The sequence below is a fragment of the Gigantopelta aegis genome, chromosome 9, assembly GCF_016097555.1.
Source record: "Gigantopelta aegis isolate Gae_Host chromosome 9, Gae_host_genome, whole genome shotgun sequence".
NCBI classification, from domain to species: domain Eukaryota; kingdom Metazoa; phylum Mollusca; class Gastropoda; order Neomphalida; family Peltospiridae; genus Gigantopelta; species Gigantopelta aegis.
This window is the reverse complement of record NC_054707.1, coordinates 74,651,798-74,674,208: the sequence shown is the minus strand read 5'-3', so window position 1 is coordinate 74,674,208 and position 22,411 is coordinate 74,651,798. Positions and strand designations below refer to the sequence as shown.

At 36.2% G+C, this 22,411-nt stretch overlaps 1 protein-coding gene across 2 annotated transcripts in view; it reads right to left on the bottom strand.

Annotated features, from left to right (window-relative positions):
* Positions 1–22,411, bottom strand: part of LOC121380979 (oxysterol-binding protein-related protein 8-like) — a 144,039-nt gene that overhangs the window by 63,440 nt on the left and 58,188 nt on the right. The window contains exon 1 of one of the 2 annotated variants that reach the window (XM_041510039.1): positions 20,593–21,053. The exons of the other annotated variant lie outside the window; for it this stretch is intronic. The gene's annotated coding sequence lies outside the window, so the exon portion shown is untranslated. Of the gene's footprint in view, positions 1–20,592; positions 21,054–22,411 lie in introns of those variants that run through there. 2 annotated transcript variants of the gene reach the window in all.

The window sequence follows — 22,411 nt, the reverse complement described above, 5'->3', positions numbered from 1 at the left end:
AAATATTTATTTCTTTACATTTGGTCAGATTTATTTTTAAATGCATACATGTAAATCAATAACCCACATATTTTCCAGCATCCCCCATGTTCAAATGTTATCTGGAAATGTTTAATGCTTATTCATGATTAGCCACATGAAGGGTTTGCCAGTATCCAATTAGGCCATCTATTTGCATTTCCAAACCCACCAGGCAATCTAAGATATTTGCAACACAAATGTGAAAAATATGTAGTTAGTGCAACTATATTTATTGCTAATGAGGCAACCAACTCGAGGGAAATCACATTTGAAACAAAACCAAGGTAATTATGTGGCCAACTGCTCAGTGTCAAATCACAATTTGTAGCTCCATTTCAGGCAATCCATGAAGATAATGATCACAAAAATGGCAACACAAAAATGGCAACTAAAATACAAATTGGGTAGGATTGTGGCTAAGCATGCACGCATCACGAATGGATAGACAAAACAAGTATTAAATTTACAGTAGAATAGGAATTACCGTGATTACCTCAGAAGCTGCACGATAATTGCATGTGCATGTACCTGAATACATGTAGCAGAGAGACCCAATGTAAAAACATTTTGTTTGGGGGTGGGAATGGGGCTTTAATACAATAGCCAAAACCAGGAAAATAATCTCCATCCTAATATTTTATCAAAGAAGCTCTTACAAATGCCTACGTTCTGGGGAATCACCAAACAGCTTTTAGATCATATGAAAAGTGCATTGATAAAATCTGGAATGGATTTTTATTTCTGATAAAAGAAATTGGAGAAAAACTAATTCTGTTACCACTTAATTATTGTGGAGTGTGTGCACTTTTAAACAAGATTTTCTAGCTGTAAAGTTGCCGTCTACTGCCGACAAGACCACACCAAATGAAGAGATATTAGCTGATTATGACTTGTGGGATCCCCACTCAGTGTACTGGTGGTACTGTAATCCCTTTTAATAATCAGCGCCAATTGACAAAGTCGTTTCCATCCAGTATGTAATATGTGCAACTGGCTTTCACAAAGTTAATGTTTATCCAGGCAGGAATAATCAATAGCTGTTGGAGAAGAGATATTGAGTAAGACATTTCATCAAAGAACATCCAGTCTTAGTCACGCTTTTGTTACTAGTTTCTCGTTTCGGATTCTTCACCAAAATACCGAAGTGATCCTTTAAAACGGATGTGTTACAAACTATCAGTGGCTTGCTGTTTAACCAGTTACACATACTTCACCAAAATACCGAAGTGATCCTTTAAAGTGAATGTGTTACAAACTATCAGTGGCTTGCTGTTTAACCAGTTACACATACTTCACCAAAATACAGAAGTGATCCTTTAAAACGGATGTGTTACAAACTATCAGTGGCTTGCTGTTTAACCAGTTACACATACTTCACCAAAATACCGAAGTGATCCTTTAAAGCGAATGTGTTACAAACTATCAGTGTCTTGCTGTTTAACCAGTTACACACACTTCACCAAAATACCGAAGTGATCCTTTAAAATGAACGTGTTACAAACTATCAGTGTCTTGCTGTTTAACCAGTTACACACACTTCACCAAAATACCAAAGTGATCCTTTAAAACGAACGTGTTACAAACTATCAGTGTCTTGCTGTTTAACCAGTTACACACACTTCACCAAAATACCAAAGTGATCCTTTAAAAGGAACGTGTTACAAACTATCAGTGTCTTGCTGTTTAACCAGTCATATGCCCAGCACTTTGTTTGTTTATTCTCCTGAGGATGTTGGTTTTTAGACTAACGAAACGTCGAATATTTTAAATATTTTTATGCAATTTAAAATTTTAAGGTGTTTTCAGTGGAAACATATATTTTTATATGTACTTTTTTTAAGGTTTAACCAGTTACACATACTTCACCAAAATGGTGAGATGAACATTTAAGATGTATGTGATAGAAACAATCAAATTCCTGCCTCGTACATTTGACTGGTCATTTGTAATTATTAAAAAAGTTAAGTTTGTTTAAGACACCACTAGAGCACACTGATTTATTAACCATCGGCTATTGAATGTCAAACATTTGATATAGTCTTCAGGTTAAAGACACCACTAGAGCACACTGATTTATTAACCATCGGCTATTGGATGTCAAACATTTGATATAGTCTTCAGGTTAACGACACCACTAGAGCACACTGATTTATTAACCATCGGCTATTGAATGTCAAACATTTGATATAGTCTTCAGGTTAAAGACACCACTAGAGCACACCGATTTATTAACCATCGGCTATTGAATGTCAAACATTTGATATAGTCTTCAGGTTAAAGACACCACTAGAGCACACTGATTTATTAACCATCGGCTATTGAATGTCAAACATTTGCTTATTTTGATATATAGTCTTACAGAGGAAACCTGCAACATTTTTCCATTAGTAGCAAGGGATCTTTTGTATGCACCATCCCACAGACAGGAAAGCACATACCACGGCCTTTCATATATGCTTTCCTGGTTTACCGATAGCTATCGATCCCAGACTGACTGAGCATCAGGTGAGTGCTTTACCACTGGGCTACACCCCGCCCCCATTTTAATTATATAGCTCTATTTACACATGTACATATAGTCTACAATCATGTAGGGGGTTTTGGGGTTGTTGTTTTGTTTTGTTTGTTGTTGTTGTTGTTGTTTTGTTTTTTTTGGGGGGGGTTGGTTGGTGGGGGGGGGGGGGGGGTTGGTTGGTGGAATGGGGGTATCTTCTGTTGCAATATAATTGCAAAAGTGAAGATGTTTATTTTTCAAATACAGTTGTCCTCCACATTAGTACATCTCCTACCTATTAGTATGTTTCAGAAGATGTACAGTGTATTTGCTTAAGGACATTTCATCACATTTTAAACCATGAGTACTTGGTGTCTAATATATTCAGGGCATGTATGGTTAAAATTATTTCAATATTTGGTCGAAAGATATAAAATCTGCTGCCACAATGGGACACTATTTCAAAATTTCAGATGACCATAAGACAGTTCATGTGATTTTTTATCTAGGTAACTGAATTGAATTATATAATTTGCTTAACCATTGAGTTACATACAGGTACGTATAAACCTGTACTACAATTCTGTACTACAAAGATTCTCCAAATGTCCAAAATATCGGTCTAGAACATGTTTGGAGTACATACATGTAGATGGTTGTAATATATGAATAAAGTTCCAGATATTCCAAAGCTGATATATTTTATGTTTACAACACAATGGTTCACCAAGTAACCAACTGGTGGTTTGCAACAATTAAAAGTTGTTTTATAATGGAAGTGTCAACAGATTGATGGTTTGTGTGAAGGCCATTCTTTCTAAAAACAAGCATTCTGAGAGTACTGCTTAAGCAATACATGTCCCCTACCAGCCCAACAAATGTTTGTATCTCTTAAAGTCAATGGCCATAACTGTGTTAAAAATGGGTAAATCGCAATGAAAGTCAAAATTGATCTTAAACAGTACATGATAAAGCTATACACAAAATTTCATCTCAATATTTTAAGGCATTGTAAAAAAAAAAAAAAAAAAAAAACATTCGGAAAACTATATGTGGGACAGACAGGTGGACAGACAGATGGACGGAAATGAAACCTATAGTAGAGAGAGGAAAGGTTGATGAACAACAGCAAATACAAACATTGTATGCATGGATTTGTACACATACAGGCATACTATTAAATTTGCATGAACATGTACACAACCCCTGCAACTAAGAAAATGGCCACGGCAAATAGTGTGCCGTGGAAAAATAGTGTCCACAATCAATCAATCAATCAATCAATCCCTGCCTGCCTGCCTGCCTGCCTGCCTGCCTGGCCCTGGCCCTGGCCCTGGCCCTGGCCCTGGCTCTGGCCCTGGCCCTCTCCCTCCCTCCCTCCCTCCCTCCCTCTCTCTCTCTCTCTCTCTCTCTCTCTCTCTCTCTCTCTCTCTCATCTATATAATCAACAGTGTCCAAATTAAAGGTAAACAGAAAATGTGTTGGACCTCGTGCAAATAAACCCAAGCTGATGTAAATGATTTAGTATTTATCATGCCTCTAACATCTACTGTTTAAAACACGTCCCACAGAAAGATATACCCATGTGATGGAAATTCCTTTAAGCAAACAGAAGTCCATTATGGGTATATGGAAATGATGGGAAAGCCAAAAACCCATGTGACTATTGTATGTACATACATGTATGTATTGACATTATATCCTCCATTCCCCGAGGACACAAAGATATTTATTTTTTATTTATTTTATTTATATATATTTATATATATTGATTATTTAACTTTGGTTTTAATTAAAATGTTACAATTAAGAAACCTAAAATCATAACATATATGCCAAATATATGTAAATAAATATATTTTCTTGTTAACTAATATTTAATGAATAGTTCTAATTTAGATTTTAAACAAAAAGACAATTTAAGTCAGAGAAGCTAGCATACATAACATACAACACTTTTTACAAAAACTCACATTATTGCAGCCATGCAGCAAAATTGTAACAGTCTGAGAAAAAAAAAAATTGAAAGTGACTTTGCTGCATGTATAACTGTGTACATGTATATTGGGCTATCCAGCACAGGAAGTGGGCAGTGTAATGTTTCATCAACTCCTAATGACCTGTCAGCCACACTCACAGGATGCCCCTCACCACTGAACGATCATCCCATCCATCAATCAAGACACAATTTCCATCCCAGAGAAAACCAACTAACATGCAAATTCGACACCACCAAAATAAACACACAACTTTATGGCAGCACATCATTTCAGCCATGAATGTCGCCTAATTTATCAATATACTGTTTTATTAGGTCGTACCAGCTGCATTATATTATATATAGTATGTAACATCTGGGATCTGCTGAGACATTTAACCATATAATGAGTAATACATGTCAAAATCACAAGTTAAATTAAATTTGAAAGACGCAATATCTCACCTTCCAATCCAATAATATGTAATGCAAATGTTTTAATGACCATATGTCCTTTTTTGCTACCTATAGGCATACTGTTGTTGATCAATTGAATACATGTAGCATGTGATGTACATGTACCGGTAACTCAATTACTTGAAATAATTACATCAGTAAATTTGATATATATATGTAATGGTAAAGAGATGATGGACGTACAAAGCCTCAAAGGGTACTGTTTGTAATGGAATTAAAAATGTTGCGTATATACCACTGATTGGCTGGAATAGTGGAGTGACCTATCTCAACATGTACACATAGCAAATGGTGTCATATTCACTTCGTGCTGAACTCAGTGGGGTGGTCATGCGAGTCCACATGAATCAAACAGCTTTATGAATGAAGCCTATACACACTTATATTGCTAGCTTATGAATGTAAATGGAGCATTTAACATCTACCCCGCTGTGTTAAGGATGTCAAATGGGCAAATGAAATCTCACGAAAATATGATTATCTATGATTCATGTAGCTATATATATATATATATATATATATATATATATATATATATATATATATATATATATATATATATATCATGCCAATGACTCACAGAAACTATGCATATTTTGATGTAATTGCAACCTACATATAATACATATATAACTACACGTTAACAAGCGGTGTTTTCACCAGGATGTGGTTTTGGCATTCGTGTAAGGCTATTACTAACATCAGAATCAAATTGTTAACTATTACAATAAATTACTCTCCTACCTTTAATTAGTTAGATTTTCTCCACTTTTTGTCCAAACATAAATCATGGAAAAAAACCCATCACATTGACATGGATTCCACAGATCAAACTGACACCATATCACCTATATTGACTGTGTTAAGATACCCTAGAACACAACACAGGCAGTTTTTTACCATCTGCCATTTTGCTTTTTTATGGAATACTTTTCACGAGGGGTGGAAACCTCCTAAGTATATGACATAATTAATCTGACGTCATAATTAGTGTGTTATACCTAAGTGCATGTTTTTAAGTTTTTAGATTATGTCATAACAATCCACCCCTCTTGAAGAATATTCCATAAACAAGCAACATGGCAGACGGCAGAAAACTTCATGTATTTTGCCCTATGCGATCTGAGCGAAGTCAATATTGGTGACATCATTACAGTCTTGTACGTGGAATCTCTGTAACTGTAATGGGTTTTTTTATGATTTGTGTCTGGACAAAACTTTGGGTACAGGTATCCCCTAAGAATGACATTGGATATGTTATATTTACGTTATATAATATAAATGTACCTATAGTATTTGTATTAGGGGTTTCTGTTTGGGGGTACCTGTGATAAAAGGTAGGAGAGTAATTTATTGTAGTTTAGTTAACAATTTGGTTCGGACTTTAGTCCCCCCAAAAAACTAAATTAACAATAAAAATTACCACTGATAATTATTGTCTTTTCTTAGAGACATATGTTTTCTTTCTTTCTTTACATCATTTAGACTTTAGAGCACATGTACAAGTACATGTATTGATGTATGCATTTATAAAAACCAGGATGACCAGAAATACTTCGGATATATGGAAATGGACAATCTTAACAATTACTCCTGTAAGTAATGTCCGATTTCATTTGTCAAAAACTGCTCTAATATATAGTGGAAAAGCATGCAGTAGTTTTTGAAAACCAAGATCTTTCACTTTAATTACACATAAAAAGGAGAACAACAATATACATGTACATGTACCGGAGGAAGAAAAGATATAAATACAGTTTACAAAATTAAAAAGTTCCTGATATAAGAATTGATCCTGCAATCACTGTACTGTATTATAGATATCATAACTTGATAAATTTCATTTTTATCTCATAGCACGAAATGACTACGGTACGAAGTGACCTTTTGCAATGGTCTGAAATAACTATGGTACAAAATTACTTTTTGCAATGGTATGAAACGACCATGGTACAAAATGACCATGGCATGAAATTACTACGGTACAAAAAGACCATCAGGACATTAGATAAATTGTATCAAGAAGAAGGAAATGTTTTATTTAAAAATACAGTCAACACATTTTATTTACAGTTATATGTGTCAGACATATGGTTAAAGACCACACAGATACAGAGAGAGGAAACCCGCTGTCGCCACTTCATGGGCTACTCTTTTCGATTAGCAGCAAGGGATCTTTTATATGCACTATCCCATAGAGAGGATAGTACATACCACGGCCTTTGTTACACAAGTTGTGGAGCACTGGCTGGAATGAGAAATAGCCCAATGGGGCCACCGACAGGGATAGATCCTAAACCAATAGCGCATAAAGCGAGTGCATCAAAGTCGAGGTGATAAACACTGTGCCCCAAATACATATTTCAAAATAATCACACCCAAAATAAGTACAAACATGCTGATCTCAAAATAATCACACCCAAATTAAGTACAAACATGCTGATCTCAAAATAATCACACCCAAATTAAGTACAGACATGCTGATCTCAAAATAATCACACCCAAATTAAGTACAAACATGCTGATCTCAAAATAATCACACCCAAATTAAGTACAAACATGCTGATCTCAAAATAATCACACCCAAATTAAGTACAAACATGCTGACCTCAAAATAATCACACCCAAATTAAGTACAAACATGCTGATCTCAAAATAATCACACCCAAATTAAGTACAAACATGCTGATCTCAAAATAATCACACCCAAATTAAGTACAAACATGCTGATCTCAAAATAATCACACCCAAATTAAGTACAAACATGCTGACCTCAAAATAATCACACCCAAATTAAGTACAAACATGCTGACCTCAAAATATTTCACCTCAAAACCACTGAAATGTTACAGTTAATTAAGATTAAAACAAGAGTACAGGTGAGGTACATGATATGCCCATCAGGAGAATTGATGGAGAGCCATATCTATATTAATGAATATGTTACAGGTATGATTCAATTCTAATTATGTGAAATTTTTGCAATGGGGTGGATGAACAGTTTGTTTTATACCAGTCACCATCATACGTTATTTCTACATGTGGTTTGATGGTCCTGTATGCAAGATATGGTCCGGACAAGAAAAAGTTAACAGACGGACTGACAGATGGACAGATGGACAGACAATGCCATACAATAATACGACCCATATATGGGCGTATAATAACTTGAAATTCATTTCTGAATATTGACAACTTTCCAGCAGCTGTTAATAACAGTACTGAACTAAAACAACCTTCCTGCACTCAGAAAAGACAAAAGTCTGTGCTGCACTTAAATCAGTGAGATCTAAAGCCCTGACCATGGTATGAATTGAGCAGCAACTGCACGTACATGCAATATAAATGTTCTTGAAATTATTTCCATTTTCCTTTATATTAATAATGAAAACACTGGCACTGCGACAGAGTACTCCACAAACATATGACCATGCATTTATCTAGCTGTCTTCACTCAGATCAACAAACAATACTGCAAGTTCAATACACAATTACCAATTATCTAGTTTCCTCTAGTATTAATGGTCCTGGCTGCCAATAAACAAAATCAAAGAGGAAAAATCTCTTGGGAGACAACTCTATTTTACACCATCTACTGCTTTAAGCCGTACTAGAATCCACACAGATGTGTACGTGTGAATGTGTACATGGCCAAGGTTTATATGGTGGCAAAATGATACTGAAATTACCGGCCTCGGTGGTGTCGTGGTTAATCCACTGGGCATAAGGCTGCTAGGTACTGGCTTCACAGCCAGGTACCAGCTCCCACCCAGGTACCAGCTCTCACACAGGTACCAGCTCCCACCCAGGTACCAGCTTCCACACAGGTATCGGCTCCTACCCAGAGCGAGTTTTAACGACTCAATGGGTAGGTGTAAGACCACTATTTCTGTTCCAGGTCAGGCCTCTGGCTATCCAGAGACGAGACCCGGGACGGACGTGCTCAAACCTTCGTGGTATATGAGCAAGGCAAAATTATCCGCTCCGCATAAGACCACTACACCTTCTTCTTTCTCACTAACCACTAACCCACTGTCCTGGACAGACAGCCCAGATAGCTGAGGTGTGTACCCAGGACAGCGTGCTTGAACCTTACTTGGATATAAGCACAGAAATAAGTCGAAATGAAATACTGAAATTGATTTGGAGAATTTTGATTTAAAATGTATAGTCAAATTAAAATTTATAGCCATATTAAAATGTTCTTTAGTTGTACACCACAACATCAAGATGTACATAACCTTTAGCGGAAGTGTACTACAACAGCTTGCTATAAAACATGCCCATTAAATTATTTCCAATTCAAAATCCTTTCAGGTATAAAGATAATCTGATTTTATCATTAACTCAGAGGCCTTATTAGTACCCATACAATATAGGTGGAATTAAGCTAGGCAACCCTAGCAATTAAAAAAATGCCCATAGCAAAAAAACAACATGCCATTGAAAAAACCCTGAATATAGTCCAAGGCGAAAAAGTGTCTTATAGAAATAAAAACTCCACCACAATCTCCACTGCTTTGCTGATTGCCGTGGGCAACTGCAGGGGTTGGCTACGTGACAATTTTCATCACCTACTGCCCTTTCCACCACCACCCTTTTTTTTCATACTTTCAAATAAAAATTTCACTGTGCTCAGTAAAAGCAGGTACATAGGTATGTAGATATTTTTATGTACTTACAGCTTCCTACATGTACTTTCAAAAACTAATGAACACCCTTTAACAACAATTCCTGTATGAAAACACTAGTAATTTTATCCACAGTTGAAGGTATATGGCTGAACTTCTACAGGTGGTAAATCCATTTCTACAAAATTTTATATTTCAGTATGAACTCTATGTATAAAAATGTCAAAGAAAATGTCTTCGAACACTAATTCCCCAATTCAGAAATATGTCACACAAGTTCATTGATTCAGAAATATGTCACACAAGTTCACTGATTCAGAAATATGTCACACAAGTTCACTGATTCAGAAATATGTCACACAAGTTCACTGATTCAGAAATATTTCCACCAATTCACTGGCAATATTTCCATTATGAAAAGACACACTAAAACCTCACTATGACTCAACCAGAAATCCCAGTGATTCTGATATCATGGTGCAAAGCCAATCTATATTCTTGCAATCCGATCAGTAATGTGTGGGCATAAATTCAGTAATTCAACAAAACAGTTTGAATTCGGGTGAGTCTTGATGTCATCATAAAAACAGATTGAGAATGCCACAAAATGAATATCAAACACACAAACAAGCTCCAGGGATATATCTAAATATATACCTGTACCCACACAAAAACAGCATCTCTACATAACAATATCAATGCATCAATGCATCAGTGCACAGACAAGAAAGAAAATCTGCCTTGGTCAAACTCAGCCTTTGCTTCAGTCACACTCAGTCTTGCATGTATACTGTAGACGCATTCGCCGGCTTCGCGTTAGCGAGTGTATTGATAAAATGTCTCCGAACTTTAAGTCTGGTCCGAAAACAACATAGTATATAGAATGACTTCGGCAAAAATGTGAGAGAGAAAAAGATCTCGGTCATGTAGCTAAGAGGTTTGATACCTCCGGTCAATACTTCTCCATCTCAGACGGCCAGAATTGCAATTAAACTGAGCTTTAAATGTGTAATTACCAGCCAGCCCAAATATGCAGGGTAGCCCAAGTGTAAACATCCCCTTCACAGCCGGAACTTGTTTATCTGTGTCAAGCGGACACTGGATATATATATAGATACATACATACATACATACATACATACATATATATGTATATGTGCCAATTTTACTTAGTCTGTACATGTAAGGTATCATCAAATAAAATGGAATTTGGGACACAAATTACATGTATGAGCTGTTATAGCAGTCGCAATGCAAGACGTTGTAACAGGTGGGGGTCCAGACTGTGACTAGGAAAGTTTTTAGGGTGGTGGAGGGGGGATGGGGGTGGGGAGTCAGGTCATGCTCCTCAGAAAATATATATATATAAAAAAAAGAGAATTTGCATGGAACAGGCAGGGTTTTTGACCCCCAAAACAGACCCCTGTACAATTGTCTGGACAGAAAAGATGAAATGGGAAATATGTGAGAGACAGGAATGTGTGGTAAGGTTTCACTCTCTATAGGGTAATTCTACCTGTTGGCCGGAGTTTATGAATTTGGTTGGAGATTGGCTTATATGGGTAATTAATGCTGGATGTTCTATTGTTATTATTATTTTATTTTTTAAAGGCATCTGATTTTGCTAATTCTATGAAAATGCCCAGAAAAGGTTTAAATGCATGATCGAGTCAAGATTACGATATGCGTGAAATTTAGCAGATGTATCTGAGAAAAGAAAATAAGTATTAAATATATAAATAATTCATCAGATCCTCCAGACATGCATGTTCATGTCCACTCCACAAGAGAAGTCACATTTCCCTTCCAACGAGAAATGGGAAACGGTTTTTAAAAAAATAGGTGAAAAAAGTTAACATTTATAAGTACATAATTTCATTAAAGTTCATTATGTTCCATGTTCATTTAGAAATATTCCGAATTATACATTCAGTTCAAATCACAATATTTCATTATCAAATACCAGGGAACATTTTGTTTTGAAAATCTTGATTAGCGATACTTCTAGTCAATTGAAAATTGATTAGCAACTACTGTTTAATATTTTCAAATTGCATAGTGATCTCTCAAATTTGTGCAGAGAATCACTACATGATACTGAAATTTGCATGGTCAGGCAGTGACAAATCATATTTTATTACCCCAGTGGCCACAAATAACCAGGGAAATAAAAAAATCATAATTACATGTAGATGTATACCATGGATTAGTGTAATTAAAATACATTATCAGAAGTTTGTTTTGTTTAACGACACCACTAAAGCACATTGATTTATTAATCATCGGCTATTGGATGTCAAACATTTGGTCATTTTGACAGTCAGAGATGAAACATTTTCCCATTGGTAGCAAGGGATCTTTTATATGCACCATCCCCACAGACAGGATAGCACATACCACAGAGTTTGATATACCAGTTGTGTTGCACTGGCTAGAGCAAGAAATAGCCCAATAGGATACATTATTTGATGATTTAGCACTTACAGAGCAATTAATGACCTTGTCAATACTAAATATAACTAAAAAATGAAGCCACAATTAGCTTACAGCAATTTCATTTATTTTGTAATAAAATGTTAAATATTTAATACAATTCATGATAGATTTTTTTAACAGAATAAATAGAATTTTGGTTTTTCAAAATTATCTGTGAAAGTCAATAAAATAACGTTATAGAAATAATCAGAATAGTGTGTAAAGTGGTTTACATTGTTTTGTCTCTCTCTCTCTCTCTCTCTCTCTCTCTCTCTCTCTCTCTCTCCTCTCTCTCTCTCTCTCTCTCTCTCTGTCTGTCTGTCTGTCTGTATACATGTACATATATGTATATATCGAATATAAATAGAAGCAATAAGCTGAAGGTAACTGTCACGGTACATGCTCTTAATTTGTTTCGCCTGTGGCGATTTTAATTGTGTTAGAGGGCCGTGTGCAGTTTATTGCCCGTAGCCCTGGTGGACAACTTGTTACGTAATATTTCGCACGTCGGACTTTCCAATATGCACTTAGTCCCGCTGTGGAGGCCATGTGGCGAGTAGTTACGTAATACCTCTGTGAGTGCGGTTTCGACGGCCGTGATTTTGGCGACGATGGCGTCAGTAGTCTGACGATCAGAGAGAAATAATACCGACTCTAGTAGAGTCAGACTATGAGATGATACGTGAGGTGCCGCCTTGTTCCCCCAGGCCAATTCTGATTTTGGAATAAATAGCTAGGGTTTAGAGATATCTAGGAGAACGAATTTAGGACGGCTCCTGGGAACGTTAGTCCGTTTGGACTTTGGTAAATATCATTTCTGCTCTGTGTATAACCTTGATGTGATTGATGTGACTTAAATATTTTAATACTGTATTATACCAATATTCTTTAGACAGTGTCTTCGGTCATCTGACGAAGTAAATCGTAGACTTATTGTTCTAACATTATATGAGTATTTGGTAATATAAAGCTTAGCCAGTCATCCCAGCCGACCTGGGTAAACTGTAGGTTATTGTCTTTATTGTGATAAGTATTAATTCTGTGTTACAAGATTACTGAAGAGTAGTTAGGGTTAATTAAAAATTAACCCGTTAGGAATAGAGCTGTAATTCCTTTATTAATTAAGTTCCCCAAGAAGCGTTCCTAAATTATCACACGTTACTGAACGAGTAGTAAGGGTTAATTATAAATTAACCAGTTAGGAATGGTGTTGTAATTCCTTTATTAATTAACTTCTCCTGGAAGCGTTTCTCAATTATCACACGTGTGGGTGTGGTGTAACGGTGAAGTGATTCGCATATTGTGTAACTGGACACCCAGAGATTAACTAATTAAGTGATCAGTTCTGGGTTGTTATTATTGTTGTTATTAATTACTACTACGGCTGTACATTTGTCAGCGTAGATTAATACAGATTCCAAAGTGTATTGTGTTTTTGTTGTGTTTTCTAGAGAACTAACGTGCTAATAAAAATATACTTTATATAAGATCGTATCTCTGATCATACCTAGAGACGAGCCATACTAGGTTTAACAGCCTGTTACAGAGAGATCTAATAGATATACAGTTAGGAGAGATATTTTGATAATCGTGTTTTACTCAGTTACGGGAATTATAGAATCCCCGTGACAGTAATGAATAGAATAACTCAGTTCTACTGATTATCAAATGTATGTCCCTCATTAAATAATGTCACCAACTTATTTCACTCAAGACATAAATCTGACAATTCTCCAAGTTAAATGAAATCTGACTAGCACAGACAAATATACAAGTGTGATATAATATATATACATGTAGGTAATGCATTTATTAATTATCAGACGCCACATGTACTGAAATCTGACCAGCACAGACAAATATACAAGTGCGATATAATATATATACATGTAGGTAATGCATTTATTAATTATCAGACGCCACATGTACTGAAATCTGACCAGCACAGACAGGTATACAAGTGCGATATAATATATATATACATGTAGGTAATGCATTTATTAATTATCAGACGCCACATGTACTGAAATCTGACCAGCACAGACAGGTATACAAGTGCGATATAATATATACATGTAGGTAATGCATTTATTAATTATCAGATGCCACATGTACTGAAATCTGACCAGCACAGACAGGTATACAAGTGTGATATAATATATACATGTAGGTAATGCATTTATTAATTATCAGATGCCACATGTACTGAAATCTGACCAGCACAGACAGGTATACAAGTGCGATATAATATATATACATGTAGGTAATGCATTTATTAATTATCAGACGCCACATGTACTGAAATCTGACCAGCCAATCTGACCAGCACAGACAGGTATACAAGTGCAAGTGTGATATAATATATACATGTAGGTAATGCATTTATTAATTATCAGACGCCACATGTATTGAAATCTGACCAGCACAGACAGGTATACAAGTGCGATATAATATATATACATGTAGGTAATGCATTTATTAATTATCAGATGCCACATGTACTGAAATCTGACCAGCACAGACAGGTATACAAGTGCGATATAATATATATACATGTAGGTAATGCATTTATTAATTATCAGACGCCACATGTACTGAAATCTGACCAGCACAGACAGGTATACAAGTGCGATATAATATATATACATGTAGGTAATGCATTTATTAATTATCAGACGCCACATGTACTGAAATCTGACCAGCACAGACAGGTATACAAGTGCGATATAATATGTAGGCAATGCATCTATTAATTATCAGAAGCCAGCTGTTTAAAAAAGCATCTAATGTTAATATTTTTCAATAATCCTGAAACCCTTAATGATATTTATGTCATAAATTTCATCCAATCTAACACTGGAATGCTAGACACCATGTAATGGGTACTTGTTATATCTTTATATACCAGGGAGATGATACCAAGTTTACAGTAATGTCAATCAAACAGATATTATATATGTATGTGTGCATGTAGATAATATATACAGGTGGCCCCCGCCATGGAATCGTGGGCTGGCGGTGTCAGAACCCGAATCCATGGTGGGCATGCCTGAACCATAAGGATGTGGGCACGTTAATACAGTTCCCTTCCCTATACAGGTGGAACATCATTTTTTTAAAGTAAATGTGAAAAAAAGTATATCCAATTTTTTTAAAGGAATTATTTTGAGTTTTCAACACTAGCAACCATTTCAAGAGAGTGATCTTCAGCTTGCCTTGAATTATATAATTTTTTTGAAGAAATAATAAATTTGTATGTATGAAATTACTGTATAGTAATTAGAATCTGAAACAAAACATGTTGAAAAATGTTATATCTGTTATGAAAATGGAAAAATGGAAAAATGGTGAAGAAATGAAAATGAAAAAGGTAAATTTATTACTGAACTACAACAAATTTATAAACATTAAAATGTCATTTCCATTTCATTTCTTTCACAGAAACACACATTTCCCCGATAAGGTGTCTAGTAAGGGTGACTATTATGGTCAGTTTTACTACTGCAATAGTATTGTGATAGTTAAAATACTATTGTCATAGTATTGCAATTGTGATAGTACTACTGCAATAGTATTGTGATAGTTAAAATACTATTGTCATAGTATTGCAATTGTGATAGTACTACTGCAATAGTATTGTGATAGTTAAAATACTATTGTCATAGTATTGCAATTGTGATAGTACTACTGCAATAGTATTGTGATAGTTAAAATACTATTGTCATAGTATTGCAATTGTGATAGTACTATTGCAACAGCATTGCAAAGTCTTAAGTCAGTTGATAACAGTAATATGAATAAATATTTCGCAAAACTATTTATCTGTCTTCCAATATGTATGTATGTGTGTGTGTGTGTGCATAAATGTACATGCATGTGTCTGTCTGTCTGTATATATATGTATGCATGTATGTATGTATGTATGTGTGAGAGTGTTGGTATGAATGTGTTTGTCTGTGTGAGTGTGTGTGCATATGTACGTGTGTTTGTATGTATGTCTGTGTTTGTACTTAGTTATTTGTAATAATTTAACTAGGTAGTGAAATCATGCATTGGTCATAGACCATATTTCACTAATCATACTATCGATAGTTGAGCAAACAATTGCGATAGTTATCAATAGTTGTTTTAACTATCGATGCATTGCTATCGAGGCACTATCGCAACATATCGATAGTTTGATGTATTGTTATACCACTAGTGTCTAGTTTACTTGCAGATTCTTCAAAGTGAACTGTGAAGATAACACTTTCTATAGTAGCAATTAATAACACATTTTAGAGTGAAAAATATGTTATCTGAAGTCACTAATAAGTGATAACATATGTACATGTACTGTTATTTCACTGATATTTTTAGATATTTACCTAAATATTATACTGTCAAACCCCTGGACTGGACTGATTGTTTAACATGCACATTCAGAACAAGCTGTTGTAGTGCACGCCTGTCCTGGGCTGGTTTTTCTGTCCAGGACAGTCAACCCCCTATAAATCAGACCCTCTATATAAACCAGAATTCTCTCAAAATCAGAGGTTTTTTCAGTCCATTTTCAAATATCAGAAACTCACTAAACCAGACTTTTTACTTGTCCATGTTAATCATACCCCCCCCCCCCCCCCCCCCCCCCCAATTTTTATTATTATTTTAAAATGTTTTAAAATGCTCTTAAAATGGACTTTATGGTTGCAAGCTTTATGTGAATAATGTCCATACAGTGTATGTTTCAAGTCACATAACCTGAGCTACTCTGCCTACTGTAGACAGTACATTTACATGTAGGTCAAGTGCTTGACCCAAGAGTGAACCGACACATAAAATATGTTAAGAACATGATATGGTGCATTTCCTGTCTGTCACAGCTAAGTATTAGTTGAGCAAGAAATCAATGGAATAACAGAACCTATAAATTACAATACACAATTCATTCTCCAATTATTTTGATTAGTATGATACATTGTACATGTATATAAACTATACACAGTACATTTAACAGTACACGCGTGTACATGTACATGTAAAGCAATTACATGTATTTTATTAAATGTCTGCTGTAAAAGTTAAAATATGTTTTCTTTAATGGCACCACCAGAGTGTATTGATTTATTAACCATACATTGCTAATGGATGTCAAACATTTGATAATTCTGAGATATAGTCTTAGAGGAAACCTCCTACATTTTCCCATTAGCAGCAAAGGATCTTTTATATACTCTTCAAAAGAAGAAACGCAAAACCACATTGTCGTAACATTTGGAGAATTGATTTAATTATTGAATGGTGAGTCCGATAATTACCAAATGTTGCAGGATTGTTCACAATTCACTCTAGTCCATTGTGAGTAAGTGATAGGACACACCACCAAGGTCAAGGTCATCTGGAGTCAATACCGGGTGTGGCCTCCGCGTGTGTTGACAACTGCCTGGCACCGCCTGCCCATTGAAGCAACCAGAGTACGGATGACGTCCCGGGGGATGGTGGCCCACTCGGCCTGCAAGGCTGCTGCCAGCTCGGGCAGGGTCTGGGGCTGTGGTTGTCTCTGTCGGAGGCGTCGGTCCAACTCGTCCCATAGATGCTCAATTGGGTTCAAATCCGGTGATATCGATGGCCAAGGAAGGACATTAATGTTGTTGTTCTGTAGGAAAGCCGTTGTGAGACGTGCTGTGTGAGGCCTGGCGTTGTCATGTTGGAACACTGCGTTGGCGTTGGCCATAACTGGAACGATGTGTGGCCGGAGGATCTGGTCAATGTAGCCCTGTGCATTCAGGTTGCCCTGCACGTGGATCAGGTCAGTTCTGCCAGTGTGTGAGATGGCTGCCCACACCATGACACTACCCCCGCCGAATCTGTCCACTTCCTGCACGCAGTTTGCCGCATAACGTTCACCACGACGCCTATACACGCGACATCTTCCATCATGACGTCGGAGCAGAAATCGGGACTCGTCACTGAACCACACCTGTCTCCATCGCAGTTGAGGCCATTGTCGATGAATCTGGCACCACTGCAGTCGGAGTCGACGGTGTTGTGGTGTTAAGATGACACCTCGAACTGGACGTCTGGCACTAATTCCTACCTCACGTAGGCGGTTCCGTACGGTCTGGTCGGATATCCTGCGCAAACCTGGTATTGCTGCGGCTGTGGAGGTGGCAGTAGTCAATTGTTCCCGAAGGTGGCGTACCCGGATGTAGCGGTCCTGCCCGGGGGTAGTGACCCGTGGTCGACCGGACAGCGAACACCCTGCACTTTTATACTGTTGGTGTTCATGTTGCACGTGCAGACAACGCACGTGCAGTGGTGACATGGTTTGCACGTGGCTGCGTTTTTGCGAATATTCACATTTTGGAACTTTATTGTACAGTAGCTGCGTTTTATCGAATGTAACCGTGGGAATGTGTTTGGGACATGCAATGACCTTATATTCACAAAGCATGAACCGGTAGGAAACATAAAATCGGAGTTATAACCCATTTGTACCCTTTTGCGTTTCTTTTTTTGAAGAGTATATGTGCTTTTCCACAGGCATTATGGCACATATGCATGTAACATAGCCTTTGATAAATACCAGTTGTGGGGCACTAGTTGGGACTGGAAAAAACAAAACAATCAGAGAATGGAAATGTTTTATTTAACAATGCACTCAACACATTTTATTTACAGTTATATGGTGTCGGATATATGGTTAAGGACCATATAGATATTGGAGGAGGAAAACCCGCTATCGCCACTTCATGGACTACTCTTTTCGATTAGCAGCAAAGGATCTTTTATATGCACCATCCCACAGACAGGATAGGACATACCACAGTCGTGGCTGGAGCAAGAAATAGCCCAAACAGACCGCGCATCAAGCAAACACTTTACCACTGAGCTACGTCTCACCTTCAACCAGAGAATAAGGTGACCCGAGGAGGTTCGATAAAGCTTACTGTAATAATATGATGGATTACAGCAAGAAATTATTTTCATATGAAAAATGTTTGTCATTTTGGGGGTGTTTGCATGTAATTCACAAATGGTATAAAATTAGATAGTATCTATAGCAAAGTGATTCTGTACTACATTTGTGACTATTATTATTATACATTGATAAATTCACACACGTAGAAAGAGAAATCAAAGAAGGAAAAAAACAATTCTTATAAGTAAACAAAACACAACTTATTATAAATGTACAAATGTAGTTCAACATAGAAATGTATAAATCTGTTTATTTCCTCCTTATCTGTTTTCTGTAATTACATCATCTTTTGCATTTTATCAATGGATTACCTTCAGTAAATTAGTGTTGGAAATCAGTTGGAATCACATCATCAATCACTGGTTATAATCAGTTAGAATGAATCGATCAACTTTTGAATTACACAATTTGTTAAAACTCTATGAACTTAGGAAGGATTTGTTCAATGGGATCTAGACCCAAGAAATGGTTAATTTTATCTTTAATTTAACTATTTAATATATTTATGTACACATGAAAAAACCCACCAACCCCAACATATGGACATCAATTCCATCATTTAAACTGGATGGAAAATTAAAGTTAACTTTTCCCCACACAAAGATTATGGATTTTTATAATCGATCATCACACTGGTAGAGCCAAACAGATCAATGTTTAATTATAATCTATCAATGAAACATCAATATAGAGTAAATTATATCACAGAATGGTTTGTATAATGTAAAGAATTAATACTGGTAGAAAGGAATGGGGATTTGCTTTATTGTAATAACACAATTTAAAAAAGATTGTTATAAAGAATGGTCCAAGGACAATTAATTACCCAAACAATTTTTTTAGTGTCACCTGATCAAATGTTAAAAAAAAAAAAGTGTTTTGTTTAATCACACCACTAGAGCATATTGATTTATTAATCATCTGCTATTGGATGTGAAACATTTTGTAATTCTGACATGTACTGTAGAAACCTGCTGTATTCTGCCATTAGCAGCAAGGGATCTTTGATATGCACTTTCCCACAGACAGGAAAGCACATACCACGGCCTTTGACCAGTTGTGGTGCACTGGTTGGATGATCAAATGTTAAATTCCAGCAAATTATGTATATTTTCACAGTTCCAATTTATTTTTTCTTCTTATTTAAAAATAAATCAATATATAAATTAAATGTTAGGTTTTTTTTAACAAAACCAAAATACAGAAAACTTTATTTGTTTAAAGATGGCCTGAGATATACATATATTTTTACACTTCACTCAACTGCCATCAAGATATCAACCACATTTGATTAAAAACCCGTAAATTCGAACTGAACACTGTGATTAATATTCCTGCACAATCCGGTAATCACGTTATCTATATTCAGACTGATGAATCCTGACAGTAATATTACGCGAGTCCACAACGATTATAACTCTAAAAGAAACGCAACCTTTCATGGTGCCCAATGCACACACACACGTATTAATATCACACATGACATATTAATCGATGTACCAAACAGTCCAGAGTTAATTACCAAAAAGCAAACAGTTACATTTGTAATCCTTACCTCACATAACAGCTACAGAGACCGCCAAGCCGAACATCCTCTTTGTATGTATATCCACTTGCCCTTATCAAAGTTTTTACACGATTAGCCTATCAGTACAGGTCAATAAAATCCACTACCGTAAATTAACATTCCCAAGTATTTACTAACGCTCTCTGCTTACAGCATTTTGCTTGTCTCACCTAGCAATCAATGCCAGTCACTAATGGCCCAGTGAGAATGGGAATCAATCGCACAAAACTCTTCTGAGTGTCAACAACGCAATCAGACATTCAAACACAACAAGTGTCATCTTCCCTCCGGAGCTTCCAGTCCTGCTTGCTGGATGTGAGGTCACACATGTGAACAATGAATCTGAATTCATTCACTCCCGACAGCTATATATATACACACACATGTATACAGAGCATCAGTGCATAGATAAAAAGAAACAGAAAAAAAAAAAAACCCAAAGGCAATGTGCACTCTGGCATACAGACCAGAGTTGTGCTAGTGTGTGTAATATCATTAATATATCTATTAGTCCAGGTCACACGTTTTTGTGCTGTGCTGTTGCCAACTTTCATCAAAATAAAAACAGAGCAGGATGTAGCTCAGTGGTAGAGCGAACGCCTGAAGTGTGGTGGGTTGCATGATCATCAACCACAATGAATTCAGGTCCCCCCCCCCCCCCCCATCTCATTATAACTAATACATCAATGGCTGTAGTATGTACTATCTTGTATACCGTATATGGAAAGTGTTTATAAAAGATGCCTTGTTGCTGTATCATTAGAAACAGCCTGTATCTTAACAGCAGGCTTCCTCCTTTTCTTTCTCATCGAAATAACCATACATGTATGTACATGTATTATGTTTGACACAAAATAGCCCTAGTTTAGAAATGTTGAGGTGTAGTTAAACAAATATCCCTTTCTTTGCCTTTCAAATAAAAAACTCACAATATTATTGAATATGGTTTGAATATAGTTTGTATGCAGGGGTGCAGAAATTACTCGCCTGCTCACCAAATACGAGTAAAAATTCTGACGGACGAGTAAAAAAATGCACCTACCAGTCCCACGGGTGATCTCTTTTTCTGTCTGACTAATAAACTAGAGAAACAAAGCCAGTCAAAGGTCAATACTTCTAGAAATGATTTGTTTACGTTAAGGGAGAGACGTAGCCCAGTGGTAATGTGTTCACTTTATGCGCAGTCGGTTTGGGATCGAACCCCGTCGGTGGGCCCATTGGGCTATTTCTCATTCCAGCCAGTGCTCCACGACTGGTACAACAAAGGCTGTGGTATGTGCTATCCTGCCTGTGGGGAAGTGCATATAAAAGATCCTTTGCTGCATTAGAAAACATTTAGCGGGTTTCCTCTGATGACTACGAGTCAGAATTACCAACTTTAATCAATATGCTTTAGTGGTGTCATTAAACAAAACAAACTTTTGTTCTTTTGTTTACATTAAAAGTATGTTGCCGGTGTGTTCTGAATAGATTGTTCTGTTAAATACTGTGGGATTTTACTTGAATTTTGTAAATCTTTATGAAAGAAATGTAAAAAAAATGTATATATCAGAATATTAAGGTTTTTTTTTATTGATTTGTCAATCAAGGTACATGTATGGGGCTTGATTACATTTGCCATGTGATGTTGATCACTTACCAAGGGTACTTAATAATATATCATTTGAAGTGGAGACAGTGTATATTAAAATATTGTTAAACAGTAATAGTGTTCTATAGGCTGGCGGACTATAGTAGAAATTCTGGTGGGCTAGTAAATTGTAGTTGGTTCTGGTCCAGCGGGCTAGTGAAATATTTTCTGTTTCTG